Genomic DNA, 14902 nt, shown 5'->3' on the forward strand with positions numbered 1-14902 from the left:
TCTCTCTGGTCATAAGTGACCATCCTCGAAACCCCTGGCTCTACTTCCTGACCAAGTCTCTGGCTCACCCGTTGGCTCTGGAATTCGACTTCTGATCACTGGCTCTGACCCTCAGCTCTGTTCCCAACTACGTTCCCGGGTGTCCCTTGGCCTTGATCCTAGACTCTAGCTCGGCTCTCTAATCTCCAGGTCTGCCTACCCGAAGAGCTCTGACCATTAAGTCTGACTGCTCATGTTCCGGTCATGTCCCTGAGAGAAATAGAGTTCCAAGGGAGGTTGTAGAATCTCCATCATTGGAGGCTTTTGAGAATAGATTGGGCAGACAGCTGCCAGGGATGATGTAGGTTTACTTGATCCTGCCACAGTGCTGGGAGCTAGACTTGATGACTTCTTGAGGTCCCTTCCAGCCCTACGTTTTTATGATTTTTTATGAAAATCTTGAGGCATTTCAGAGCCTATGGTTGGGGCTTTCAAAGGAGCCTAAGAAAATTAGGGCTTGCCTACACTACAGAGCCTTTGCTGTCATAGCTATCCCGGCAAAGCCCCCTGGTAGAGGCGCAATGTATGCCGGCAAGAGGAGTTCTGTTGAGATAACTATACCACCTCCCTATACAACATTAGCTATGCTGGCAAAAGCACTTTGCACAGGATAGTTGTCCACACTGAGTGTTTTGATGGCATAACTATGTTGGCTAATGGGTGTGAGGATTTCAGATTATTTTTTGTCACGCTCCTAGCCAACACAATGATGCCAGTAAAACTGTGAAATGTAGACCAAGCCTGGCATACTTAGAGTCCTTTGCAAATCCCAGCAGACGTCTCGCTGAAAGTCAATGGGACTTAAGCACTTCTGGAAAATGTCTTGCCTTTTGTGCGGGCTTTCAAAGACTCAAAGTGAGGTGTCAGGCACCAGATGCCCTTTAACTTTCATTGGGAATCAGGTACCAAAATTGCCCTTTGTGCCTTCAGTAACTTCCCCCTTTATGTTGAGCAGCCTGGCTGTGCTTACTAAATCTAATTATAATTTTTACGTGAGTATTCGTGAATTATTCCAACCCTCTATTAGTGTAAGAAAGGTCTCTCAACTTTTCAGCCTTGTAAGAGGCTGGCTGAGTCCTACTTTGTACCTGGTACAAGGAGGTTGTGAGATTTCTGCCAAAACCCTGTTTTAGGCCACTGGGAACCACCTCTTTGCTGCTGGGAGAGACTGCACAGGAGAGTCATCACCAGAGACTCTGTGGCTCAGCAATCAAGTAGTTTAATCCCAATTGACAACCAGAAACTGGTTCCTGTGAAGGTGCTGAATACATAAACCAGCAGTAGGGAGAGGGCAGGATGAGCGAGATGGACTTTGGCTAAGAGAAGCCGTTTTTTCATTATGAACGCTCGTTAAGGTTAGGATAGAAACTCTCTTTTGCTGCCTGAGCCTATCCCTTGTTTTTATGTGGCTCCATAGCAGAAAACAGGCTTCATATTTTCTTCCCTTTGTTAAAACACATGTCATTTAAAAAAAATGTTATAAGGAGAACTTGTATAAGAAAAAACTTTGATGTCCTAGTGTTTGGAGAGTAGTTGGAGATGGGATTATTTTTTATTTCCAACATGACTGAGATAAAAGAGCACCAAGTCTCAGCAGGTCAAGTGGAAAAAAGGAATACCAGCAACAAACTCTACCAAGATCTTAATTTGTTTGCTTAAAGATTAAACCAAGGCATTGGGTTTGTGGATGTGAATGTATTTGGGTATGTACATATATAATATATATGAAAATCTTTTTTTTTTTTATTGGACTTTATTCTCCTCTCTCCTCACTGGAGTAAAACACGAATAATCAGTGGATTTACACCAGTGTAAAATTTGAATCAGACCTTCTGTTTTCTTTCAGGCGAAGGAAAATGGATCTTCTTTCTCTTTTGATGCTTCAGCCTACCTACGGAAGAAGGGGCAGCTGCAGTGAAGAAAATGATACAAAGAGAAAGTAGAGGTTGAAGGTTTCAAGGTACTAACTGTTTCTTTGTTAGTCTAGCACACAGCACATATCACAGCATAATAAATTATAGGGCACTGTCTGTATTCTCTCTGTGCAACGGGCAAGGATTTTTCATTTCATGCTTCATTCACAACCTGCTAAGTGATTTCACAGAGCTGGCACCTATGCTTAGCACAAAGGGAAGAACAACAATATATATATTGCTGTTAAGCAGATTTGTCACAAATTCTATTTCCACTACAACATCAAGACACCGAGAACAGTCTCTTTTCCTTGAAAGAAAAGGGAGATGGGGAGAAATGCCATGTGTTGAAAGGGTCTACCTAGGCACATTTGTGTCTTATTTATGGCACTGCATTTCCCATTGTAGACTCTCACTTAACCAGTGCTAATGGTTTCTGCTGTTTGTGCTTCAATATGGACTGGAATAGCAATGTTTGGAGGCAGATTCAGAGCTTGCTTTTAAGTAACAGGATTTTGGAGGTAGAGGGAAGAGCCAATTTGTAAGTTCAGAACTTCCTCTGCATACACCAGAAGAAGAATTACATGTGGTTGAGTCACCAGACTGGAACTCAGGTGACCTGGGCTCAGTTCCTGACTCGGTGTGGTGCTCAGATACTAGTTATGGGGACCACATAAGAACCGAAGTAGAAAGAGTTGGGGATTGGGCTCATTTCTAGTTCTGCTTGTAACACTAGTGGGAACCACCAATGGTGCTGTTCCAGATGTTCTTGCTAGTTATGTTTATCTCAATGCATATCAATTAGATCTTGGGGAAAACATTATTATCAACTGTGATGACCTTAGATTCTAAACATATTAGCCAGTAAAGCCTGTTCCTCTTCAGTATCTCTCCAGGAAATGTACCCTGAAGTTCTGTGTGCCACTCTCTGCCTTAATTCTCCAGTCCATGCCTATGGTCTGTTGATACTCAATATATTAATAAGATTAGCTAGTATGTATCTGCCTTGTTCGCCTGCCACATGCTGTAGGATGCAAATTCCCCTGGAGACTGAGAAAACTAATGGTGAATAGAATGTCTGATTTTTATGACTGATAGTACCATAAGGAATATGCCTTTGACTTCTTATGTAATCTTTGGTTGCAATGTGGAATTGCATTCCTGGGGCTGAACACAATTGTTTTTAGATATGAAATGATCAGTCAACAATTAAAAACAATCAACCATCAGGTAGAAAAATGGTATTGTACACGCAGCTTCTCCAACAGATAAACTGGTGAGTCACAGAGTGCATATCTACACTACAGTAATTGCTGCAACGGGTAAAAATGCTCTAAGCTGACGGGAGAGAGCTCTCCCATCAGCTTAATAATTCCACCTCACACGAGAGGTGATAACTATGTCGGTGGGAGACCGGCACTTAGGTCACTGGATTATTCACACCTTGAGCGATGTAAGTCATACCGAAGTAAATTGTAGTGTAGACATAGCCAGAGAAGTTAAGGCCCCAACCTTGCCAAGATTTAAGCACATGTTCCACTTTACCCACTCTTTATTAATGGACCTACTCAGATTGTCTAAAGTTAAGCACATGCCTAAGTCTTTGTAGAGATGAAGATCTAAGTGGGCAAAGAGCCAGTTAGTGGTAGAGCAGAGGGTAAGACCCCCAGGAGTCCTGGCTTGTTGCTAGACATTATCTCTAATTCTGATATGCACACATGCAAACCAACTATTAGCTTGCAATGATTTATGATGCTCTTGAACTAGAAGAGATAGTTCAGGAGATTTGATATTGACTGCCTTTGTTACCACAGAGATGCAAGCAGCTGTAAATAGAGAGTTCAGAATACCTGAGAATGTGCACGCTTCATGGATTTGATTTTCATTTACACTGAAGGCCCTTTACACCAGTCTGGCACTGCAAAGGGGCCATAAAGTAGCTGTGGAGAACACACAAAGGGGACAGATTTGAAAGGATTTATCATACCAAACAAACAAACTTGGAGAACCTCAAATAGATCAATAAAACATTAGGATTTAAGAGGCATCTTTGTAATCTCTTGCTACGGACCCTGTCCCTTTGTATTACTCCTGATGCTTTGTTTCGTGATAATGGGATCTTTGCAAATAGGCAAAGACATTGTTTCACTAAAAGCAAAGAAGGAAACAAAACTGGTTGTGTGTCATTTTGTTTGACTAGAATGGCTAATATACTTTCCTGACAGAATGAAGTTTTCCAGTTGCATTAGGCTGCCTATGATGGGCACTGTGTCCAAGAGGGAGGACTTATTGGTCCTTAACTTCCTCCACTTTGGAGTTTGTCCTGTTAAAGGGACTCTTTCCCAGTAGCTTGGTGCCCCTTTAATCTGACAGAACCAAGCAGCTATCACCGAATCCATTTTGAACTGGCTGCTGTGTCTCTCTTCTTGCTGGTAAGTGCCTGCAAGGGGGGAGGGATAGCTCAGTGGTTTGAGCATTGGCCCACTAATCCCAGGGTTATGAGTTCAATCCTTGAGGGGTCGTCATTTGGGGATTTAGTTGGGGATTGGTCCTGCTTTGAGAAAGGGGTTGGACTAGATAACTTCCTGAGGTCCCTAATAATCTATGATTTGGGAGGAGGGATAGCTCAGTGGTTTGAGCATTGGTCTGCTAAACCCAGGGTTGTGAGTTCAATCCTTGAGGGGGCCATTTAGGGATCTGGGCAAAAATCTGTCTGGGGATTGGGCCTGCTTTGAGCAGGGGGGTTGGACTAGATGACCTCCTGAGGTCTCTTCCAACCCTGATAGTCTGAGTCTTTCCTTTCTTATTGCTGAGGAGATGGCTATCACACAAGTGTTTGATATCTTTGTGTGTGTAAATAGGCTAAATGCCAGAAGATGGCATTTAATATATAGTATAGTTCTTGGTAGGCCTGCAGAGAAAATAACACTGCTGCCTTGTCTTGTCTTGTCTGGTTCACTAATTTTTTTTCTGAATTGTTGGGCTGGGTTGGATTGGCTCCAAACCATGGTGGTTTTATTTTTTGTTTTGTTTTTCCCCCGATTTCCCAGAGCTGTCAGTGAACTGAAAAATCAGGTATTTATCCAGCTCTAGTTGGCAATACTGGAATCTAGCTCTGAGACTTCTGCTTCTCAGTCCTTGTTCGCATTCCCTCCGCAGTTGTATCCATTGTCCCATTCCCTACTTTAGCTCAAAAGAGTGAATTTAAGATGGTCTTAAAGACTACAATGCCCTTGTGAAGTTCAATTTCTACCTTTTTATTTTTTTATTTTTCTCCTGGCAGATATTTTCTATTCATACACCTCCACTGCCCTGTTCCTCTTTCTTTCTTATAACCTGCAAGTATTCAGAATCTAACCTCTATTTGGGAAGAACAACTGGGTTACTTTGGTGTACAACATCAATGCTATTTTTTTTTAAAAAATGCTCTCTGAATGTGTCACTCAGAACCCGTTTCAAAGACCGAACTTTGATGTCTGTCTTATCTGCTCAATCCACCCTCCACTTAGCTCAAGGAGCCAAAAGTTCAAATCCATTCTTGAAATAACTTTTTCTCCCCCTACTGCTAGAGCTATTTTTTTATTTTTTATTTTGAGGGGTGAGGGGGGGGGGAAGGGAGGGAGAGAGTTGTTTTTTTTTCCTCCTGGATTCTGAAAGGTTTTTCTCTGGCATGTAAACAATTATCTAGAGAAATGTGGCAGAGTGTTCTCATAGGAAAGGCAAAGAATTGAGTATTTTCAGCCCTAGTATAAATAAATGAGTTGCATATGAAGTTTTGAGCAATCAGATTTGCATAATGAACATTTTATGCCACATTATAGGCACCTGGTTTACAAATTCACTGAGCATTTCACCACTGTTATCAGCCATTATAGGAGAAAGTTAAGCATTCAGAAGAGAATATTTTGTGAAGCAATATAAATGGGATTTATTTATTGTATTTTTAACAGATTTTCATGAAGCATCTCTTCCTTCACTGAGGGTTCTCTCTATGGACCGATCTCCAGTTTTCTTAGGATTTGTATCCGAGCCTTTTCTAAGGTTACTGTACCTCAGGCAGTATGAAAGGCAGTTTGGCTTTACGGATTGGATATCTGATTGGATATCAGGATATGCGACATCTGTGCCTGGCTCTGTCACTTGCCTCTGTTTCCCCTCCCACTCGTTGTCTATTTACATTGTAAGTTCTTCAGTTTTGAGATGGGTTCTTATGTGTAGTATGGCATGTAGCAAAAAAGGGTTTTGATCTCGGTGCCACAGGGCACTATATGTGGGAGATTTTCTAAGGCAGAAATGGGAGGTAGGTGCCTTTACTCTCATGGACTTCAAGTGAGGGCTGGGCACCTTGCTGTCCGCTGACAGTCTCTCCAATAATATACTATTTAGTCACCCAATCAAAATATCAGGTTTTATTAAATACAAGGTAGTTGTCCATTCCCAGAGGGGCCAATTAACTTGTATCTGACCTGAGTCCCAGTACCTTAACTACATAAACATCCTCCTTTCCAAAGTCTCTTCACTTAACATGTAGCAAATTTCACTGTTGTCTCTCTCTCCTCCTTATGCTTCACTCAGTAAATCAATAGCTGCTGCAGAGATGCATTCCATTATCTCTGCAGTTCCATTCTATGGCTTTTGATATATGGTGTTTGCTACTGTGATTCATGTTGTCATAATGTCTGTTCATGAAGCTTTTAAATTTGAGGCCTTTGCAGAATAGGCATTTACAAATTACAATGCAGGATGATGCGTAGTGGATACTTGGATTTTCAAATAAATGTGGTCACTTTACTAGAGAGATCTTTGAAGACTAGTAGCCTCCTGCCCATGAATGCACTCATTTCAAAACAATTAAAGGCCAAGGTTTTCAGAAATGTGTAGTTGCATTGGATGTCTCTTGTCTAGATAGACAGACAGACACCTTTAAAGAGGCCTAATTGTCAGAAAGCGCTGAGCCTGCCCTCTGAAAATCGGGTCCGTTTAAGGCATTTCAAGCTCAGCATCCAAAATCACTAGTCATCTTTGGAAAACCTTGGCTGTAGCAGCAACACCTGTTTAATTGTCGGAATTGATCTGCACTGCATTGTTTGCATTCACCAGATCTGATCTCATGGTTTTGTATTCGGTCTCATTCCTTATATTCAGAAGCACGGTGCAATAAATTTTAGAGCACCAGATCTGTATGCTGACCCGTGATACTCCATCTCCTGGGAATAGTAGCATTTTAATTATACATTAGGACCATTCTAGGACATTCCTCCTCCTCCTCTACAGGCAACCTCCTTTTCATCTCCTGGAAAACTGTACATCACACACACAACTCCTTGTGAGAAAGCTGCTACAAAGAGCTATGCCAGTAGCAGCAGAGGGTGTGACAAGCCTTCCCGATGGGTATAAATACAGAGCAACCCACTATGGTGCTGTGTGCCAGCATTCACAATTCTGATGTTTCATGCTTTCCTTACTAAGGACCATATAAAATTGATTGTTTTAATCTTTTGTAGAGTGGTCTTCATGATATAGAAGAGATTTGAACTTTTCATGTAGTGAATACAAAGGGACTTTTTAAATTAAGTTTGCTGGACGACGACACACCTTGTGCCTCTCTAGCTCCTAGACTTTAAACACACACTGTCTTGTTTGTTGTCTCCTAAAATCCTGACCTATATTACACAGTCATGGAAGAGGTTACTGACTTAGTATTAGCAGGCAGTATGGTCTAATGGTTAAATGGGCCCCGGTTTTGCAATAGAATGCAGGTGGGCTTTTACATCAGCAAAGGATTCCACTGAAGTTGGTGGATCTCTGTGATAGTTTAAGGGCCTGCACATATAGGTCCTGTTGTAGGACTGGAGCCAAGACTGGAACCTGGGAGCTGCCTTCTGGCAGCGGGTAGTTGTGTGGATTTAGACAAATCCCTTAATCTTGTGGTGACTAACTTCATTTGTCTATAAACTGGGTATGACAATTTCTATCTACTGTAATGTTCTGTTGAGGGAGTATACGTACCCTTGGTTTCTACCCTATGATAGGTCAGCCATAGTTAAGTGTGTGAGATATTGGCTGTAATGAATGGCCCACAGAAGCCAATAAATCATATTGTTACAACAACCAAATGAGATCTGGCACCCACCTGACCTTTATTTGACATAGCATCTGCCTGCCTCTTTGGAAGAGGAGGTTCCAGTTTTATTCCTGGTGATGACATGAAATCTTTTGCCATGGAATCACTACACTATCCAGTACGGGTGATGAAAGGCTCCGTTAATTAATGTTTCTCAACCAATTGGGCTCCTCGGTCAAGAGAGCTGAGCTATTCAAAACCACTAGTTCCCATTCTCTTGAATTCCTTTTTTAGCTTTGAAAATGTAGTTGCTCTAAACCACAAAGTCACATAGGTTATTTTAAAACTTGACCCATTCTGCTACTATTTTTAGCAAAGTGATGCAACTTGCTCCAGTCCCAGTTTGCACGTGTGATTCTCAGCACTTTTTAGATGACCTAGATTGCATGTTTCATTATCAAGAAAATGAGTAATCATGTGGAAGTTAGAAACTAAAAGGCTACTTAAGTGAATAATTCAAAACCTTGCTGTGAATTTGTACAGCGAATAACTACTTGAACAGTTGAAATGCTATAGGCCGGATCCTCAGCTGATGTCAGTCAGCTTAGCATTGTTGCGTAAAGCTGGTTGGAAAAATTTCATCAAAACAGTTTTCCGTTGGAAAATGCTATTTTGGTGAAACCAAATTGGTTTGCCAAATTGTTACAATTTCAATGAAATGTTAGTCCTAAAAAAGACTGGAACTTGTTAATGTCAAAACATCCCATTTTGACATTTTCAGAAAGAATAATTTTGATTTTATTCAAAACAACTTCACTTCAACGTTTTATATAAAAAAAAAGTTGGAGTCAAAATCAAAATGAAATTTTTGGATTGACCTCAAACTAATCTTTTGGGGTTTTTTTTGTTTAATTTATGAAAAAAAAATCAGAAGTTTGGCTTTTCATCTCAATTCAGGGTGAATGTTAGAAAATGTCCATTTTTCATCAGTTGGAAAATCTGTTCTCTGATCAGCTCTACAACTGAGTTCAACAAAGCTATGCTGGTTGATGCCATCTAAGGATCTTTTCTTATGTTCTTTCATTGCCATCAAATGGTGGAACAGAAATTTGACATTCCTTACAGCATTTTGATGTTGTGAACAGGCAACATTTCAATCAGTCTGGCAATGTTCTAGGTGTTGGGGATTAAGTTACAATGAAGGTCGCCTGGTGGGGAGAGTGTGTGACTTCAAGAAGCATGTGTTTGCTGTGGGCATAGTAAGATGATGATGGGTGTGGCATGAGTAGCTGGAAAGAGATGACTCTGGCTGAAGCCTCTAGAAGAGATGGTGACCTTTGTATGGTACAATGAAGCTTTTTATTGTTGTGTTCCCTGTAACTTGAATGTGATACTGTCGTATAGGGCTGGTGCTCAGCACCTTTGCACTGGAATATTGCAGCTGTCACTATACTAAGTCTAGGTCCCTCTAAATCCGATAGATTTCTGAATGGGAAAATACATTTATGAATTAGTTTCCCTAATGCTTTCTGAATTTTGAGAAGGGGTCGGGTGAAAATGGCAAGCCAAAGGCAACATGCTTTATGAAATGTGCATCTGTGCTTACTTTATTTCAATAAGTGTATCTCAACAAAGGGATGTGGGACAAGCAGAACAAATTGGAGTATCTAGACATTTCTGTGAATCTGGCAAACGGTTGAAGCACTTCAATTAAACCAGTGCAACTTTGTGCATGGACACTCACATGAGTTTAAACTTGGTTTATATCACTTTAGCTTTCATTGGTAAATTTACAGTAAGAAGCTTAACTATAATATATTAGTTTAAAACTAGCATAGAGAGTCTACATACAACTTGTACCACTTTATCTAAACTGATTTAAATTAAGCCAAGGCAACTTCTGTGGGTAGACAAGCTCTTAGAGACTATAAACTATGCTTAATTATTCAATCAGGTGAATTTAAACATATTGTATGCACCTCTCATATAGATAGAATCTGAAAGCTTTTAACACCAGAGATTGACAGCCGAGGTTTAAGAACACGTATGTGTCAGGTAATATTGAAAAAACACTGTTGACTATACACAAACCTTCACAATTAATGACTGACTGGAGTATTATTTGTTTAAATTTGATCTTTATTTGAGATCAGACAAGTTTCTTTGTCTCACTACCAGTCCCAACATAACATGGCATCCTTTTATCTCCCAGCCCCCAAACAGTTATCTCAGAAGAATTTGTTAACCAGCATTACCAAAAAAGAGTAAGTTTGTCTTGATTTTAGTCTAAAAAATTAATTGGATAAAAAGGCATACAGTAGATTTCTTGAGCCTGAGCCTTAAAGCTTTTTCTAGATGGTTGCTTCCATTTACAGTCTCTTGAAGAAGTTGCTTACCTACATTTTAATGCTCCTCTAGCCTGGTTGTAGCAAAGAACGTGATTGCAAACTTCTTCCTATATCCTATCAGCAACCTCAAACATTGCAGGCAAAGGCTAAACGTCTTAAGAGGGACAAAGTGGGCAGTCTCTAATCAGCACACACATGGGATTTGATGGCCATAACCTTCTCTTATAATTCAAACCAAAATTGGCTTTTTAGTTTAAGAAAAAATCAGTGATTTTTAGTGGTGCTGGGCACCCTTTATCTTTGAAATTAATGGAACAGCAGATGCCAAGTACCTGAGAGTCAGTCCTTCAGCTTTCATATGCCTTTCACTGCACTGACTAGAAGCAGAAATGCAAGTACAGAAGCCAGTCATGCCAATATTTCTGAGTTATTTATCTAACCTGGGGCAATTCTGCAGCCCTCACACACACAACCTGTTCTCACAAGATTCCCGGTATAATTCTCAGACTAAATGACTTAAGTATTCAAACTTCCTGGTATCTAATCACATAGTCTGTAGTTTAGAAGGTTAATATCTGCAGTGTAGTGGGCTAAAGTCAGTGCAGGTACTCCAGAACTACACTGATATGAGTTTTGAATCAGATTTAAGATCAATCTTAGAAAAAGGAGCGAGGATGCCATCTTCTTCTTCTGCAGTTAGACAATGGCAGACTGTATACAGTATAATTTTATTCACACATTACAATGGACACAAGATGATTTGTCATATGGTGAATTTTTTACGGATTTATTTTATTCTATTTTTTTTACCTTATTCATTTTTTGCTATGGAGTTAATTCTCATTAAAACACATTTTTTCATGTATATTTGTTTTTAAGAACCACAAAATGCATTGACAAATAAGAATAATTTCCCTTCCTATATGGTGCTTGGATTGGTGTACTTTAGTCTTCTGGTTGACAATAGCTTTCTACTATAAGCTTCAATTCCTCTTTTTCTTGTGCGCACAAATAAGAATTATTGAAAAGACAAGCTATACATACATTGCCAAAGTATAAAAAAGAGTCTGGTCCCTCAGAGATTTCCCAGAAACAGGTATGATATGCCTAGGAGTAGTATTATTGTGTATTCCTTATCCAGAGGAAGAATGCTATATAGTGCAATACTGATCCTGGATGATGATAATACCTAACTCTTGTATTAAACTTTTCATCAATGGATTCCCAAGTGCTTTACAAAAAAGGTCAGTATCATTTCAACATTTTACAGATGAGAAAACTGAGGCACAGAAAGAAACGTTCAAGGTCTCCTAGCAGGCCTGTGGCAGAGCTGGGAATAGAACTAAGATCTTCAGAGTCTCAGTTCCGTGCACTATCTGTCAGGCTACGCTGCCCCTCTATTTTAGCCCACATTACTGTAAAACATCCCCAAATGTATGGAGCAGTGTTCTTTTACCTCTGGTAGAATACGATCTCCTTCATGCAAATTAATTTTATAGCTCCCTTATGTGATTGCTGCAGAAAAAGGGTTAGTGTGTGTTTGTATCTGTCTGTCTATCTAAAGAGGTCGAAAAAGGTAGTAAGTGCATACAAGTGTGGGAGGAAAATAATCTTTCTGAATTCACTCCTCATCCACTTTAAATCTACCCAATTACATATGCAATCAATAATGCCATACAGAAAATAGGCTCAAGTGGCTGAATTATAGTTTAATGTTCTGTTACCTGTCTGACAGCAAAGGGAAGGCTAAATCAATGAAGTAGTCAATCCAGCAACAGTATTTATATTTCACTAGCCCAAAGAAACAACATTTACTAACTAGTCATGCAGCCTCTATTGTGAGAACCCCTGCAGCCACTTCAGCAATCAAGTGATGTATTGCTGTTAGATAGTGAGGCTCAGATTCTGCTCTGAGCTACAAAAGAGTAAATCTGCAGGATGCTATCTCCACTGAAACTATTCTGCATGTGGATGGTGCCAGCTCAAAAAGAACCAGTCTCTGCCTTGAGGGGCTTTTAGTATAAATAGACAAGACAGACAAAGTGGAAAAGGGGAAGGAGAGACTAAGGTTTACTCTTCCGTTCAAATCTCCTAACTTAAGTTTTTGGGGGAAGAGGCCATATCGATCTGTGTTTTTGTACAATGACCCTGATTCATGTCTCCAAGTGCCTCCACATTATAGCTATTGAATAATATGCCAACCACACATGTACCCTCCTTCACCTAACTGGTGATGGTTCTAAGAATTTTCTCAAGGTTCCTGAGATAATGAAATAGCCTCTTCTACCTACTTAGTGAGTCCTATGCTATTCTGTCCTATCCCTTTGCCTCTTCCTGAGCCTTCCTAGACATCCCTAGAGAATCTCTTTGTAGTTTTATTTTTGTAAATGTCAGAGGCATACACACCCTTGAATCAACTCCTGCACTTCCTGTTGAAGCCAGTGGGGAACTTAACCTGTGTGTTGGAGGTCACAGCCAGAGCTGAGGTTAGCAGTCCTTACTTTAAAGTTTTTGAGGATAAAACTCAAGGAAGCTAGCGTAGACCTGACTTAGAGCCAAAAAGCTTCAAAGTGAAGGAGGAGGATGTTTTCAACCTTTCAAATCCCAAATGGTCGGCTGCAGTTCTAATTACAGTCTCCCATCAAAATAACCTCCCATAGAGAACATGTTGAATTGTGTGGGGGGGTATTTCACTGTACAAAGATGAGACAATTGATTGTGGTCTATAAAGCCACCATTTATAGATGATTTGCTGCTGTGTTTTTTGCATATTGGGCCAATGAAACATTCTGCCCCCTTCCTTCCCCACTCACAAATGCTAACGGTAGGGACCATATAAATCAGTGACTCTCAGTTGCTGGGTCTTGATCCCTGCCAGAGGTCATGAAAGGCAACGAGTGGGGTTGTGAAAATGTTGTTACACTGTAAAGCAAAGAAAATCTCATTCCCTCCATTCCTTGTGCAGCTTAATCTTTTGTGGTCAAGTATTCTGTCAGCCCCTTGAAACACACACGTGCACATACATACATGCTCTGTAGGCTTATCATGGCTATATTATTTACTCTTCTAACCAGAGGCCGTGAACATATTTCCTTATGGATAAGGGGTCACCAATCTGAAAATGTTGAAAAACATTAATAGAAATCCTTAATGCATCATTCTTGGGGTCCCTGTATATCTTTATTGTTTTGTCCTCTCAATTTTTTAACGTTAGCTGGGGAAAGGTCCTATTGAAATTAATAGTTCTACCCACCCTAAAAAAATGATTTATTCCCCACTATGTTGCCTTCACTTCCTCACAAGTATTGCAATTTAAAAAGTCAATTATGCCTCCCCTGTGTTTCATCTGCCCATTAGATGCAGGACTAGAGTGGCTGACCTTCTAAATCAGCTGGTACAAGTAACAAGGCAACAGTGGGAGAAAACAAACTGGCATATTTTAACCTGCCTACAAATTGTCAGGATGCTGGGGTGTTTCACTAAGAAATCAGACTCTCTTGTAATGAAGTCTCCAAGGGTCAGAGCGCAGATTGATAACTTCGCCCCTCCTGCTGTGTGGATTGACAGGTGTTCTCACATTATGAGATTACAGGGTGTTTTGTTGTTCAAGTCAACATTACGCTTCCCCACCCTAACCCCCTCTAACATTTTATTCTTTCCACTGGAGTTTTCAGCTCTCTTTTTCCTTTAGGATTCATATCACATGCTGTTTAAAACTATAGAGGCTAATTTAATCAGGTAGTCTCTGGAATAATAGGAGAGTTATGCTAATTTTTAGATACTAAAGTGTATCTGAGTGATTTTTTTTCTTTTTTTTTGTTGGCTGGTGAAATAATGTGCTTTTATTTTATGAGTAACTTGCTCTTTTTAATGGGGTTGAAATGGTTTCATTAATACATTACAAGCTCATCAAAAAAGGATCAGACAGAATCAATCCTGTGAGCAAAGGTAATTGACACTATTGCAGCCAACTTTCATGCATTTCAGGAAAAGCCATGTACGAGAACCTATTTATGTAGAGGGGTCGGGGCAACTGGACAGGGAACAGAATGAAACATTACTGAGGACACTTAAAAGAAATGTACAATATGATAATTTTCTATATTGATGGTTGCGGCTGAGGGTTGACTCTTCTTTGCTGAAGCCACAAATGTGTACAGGGGCTCACCCTTACATGGTTGACAGCCATGTAACCTTATTCCTGCATTATTACTCTGAGCCATTGCAAATCTGCCCCAATGTGTTGCAGTATTTTTTTTAATTTACAAAAAACGGCTGTAAATTACATGTTAGGTATCCATTCTTTGTTGCTGAGCTATAGAAGGTAATCTTTACCTGGATGCAGTAGCAGACAGCTAAGGGTAAAATTTTCAAAAGCACCTAAGAAACTTAGTGTATGTTTACAATATAAAATATATATATTTAAAAAAAACCCCAAAACACAGCAAAGAGTCTGAGCCTGGGATTATGGACTTGGGCTCATGGGGCCTTCTCTATTGGCACTAAAAATAGCAGTGTAGACATTCCCTCTCGGGCTC

The 14902-nt window shown here is 40.1% G+C and overlaps 1 protein-coding gene across 27 annotated transcripts in view; it reads left to right on the top strand.

Annotated features, from left to right (window-relative positions):
• LRRTM4 (leucine rich repeat transmembrane neuronal 4) overlaps window positions 1-14902 on the top strand; it is a 726983-nt gene that overhangs the window by 21291 nt on the left and 690790 nt on the right. For 25 of the 27 annotated variants that reach the window (XR_005595075.1, XR_005595074.1, XM_039527427.1 and 22 more), the window contains one exon: window positions 1886-1999. The exons of the other annotated variants lie outside the window; for them this stretch is intronic. The gene's annotated coding sequence lies outside the window, so the exon portion shown is untranslated. The remainder of the gene's footprint in view (window positions 1-1885; window positions 2000-14902) is intronic. 27 annotated transcript variants of the gene reach the window in all.

Source organism: Mauremys reevesii, linkage group 2 (genome assembly GCF_016161935.1).
Source record: "Mauremys reevesii isolate NIE-2019 linkage group 2, ASM1616193v1, whole genome shotgun sequence".
Classification (NCBI taxonomy): Eukaryota; Metazoa; Chordata; order Testudines; family Geoemydidae; genus Mauremys; species Mauremys reevesii.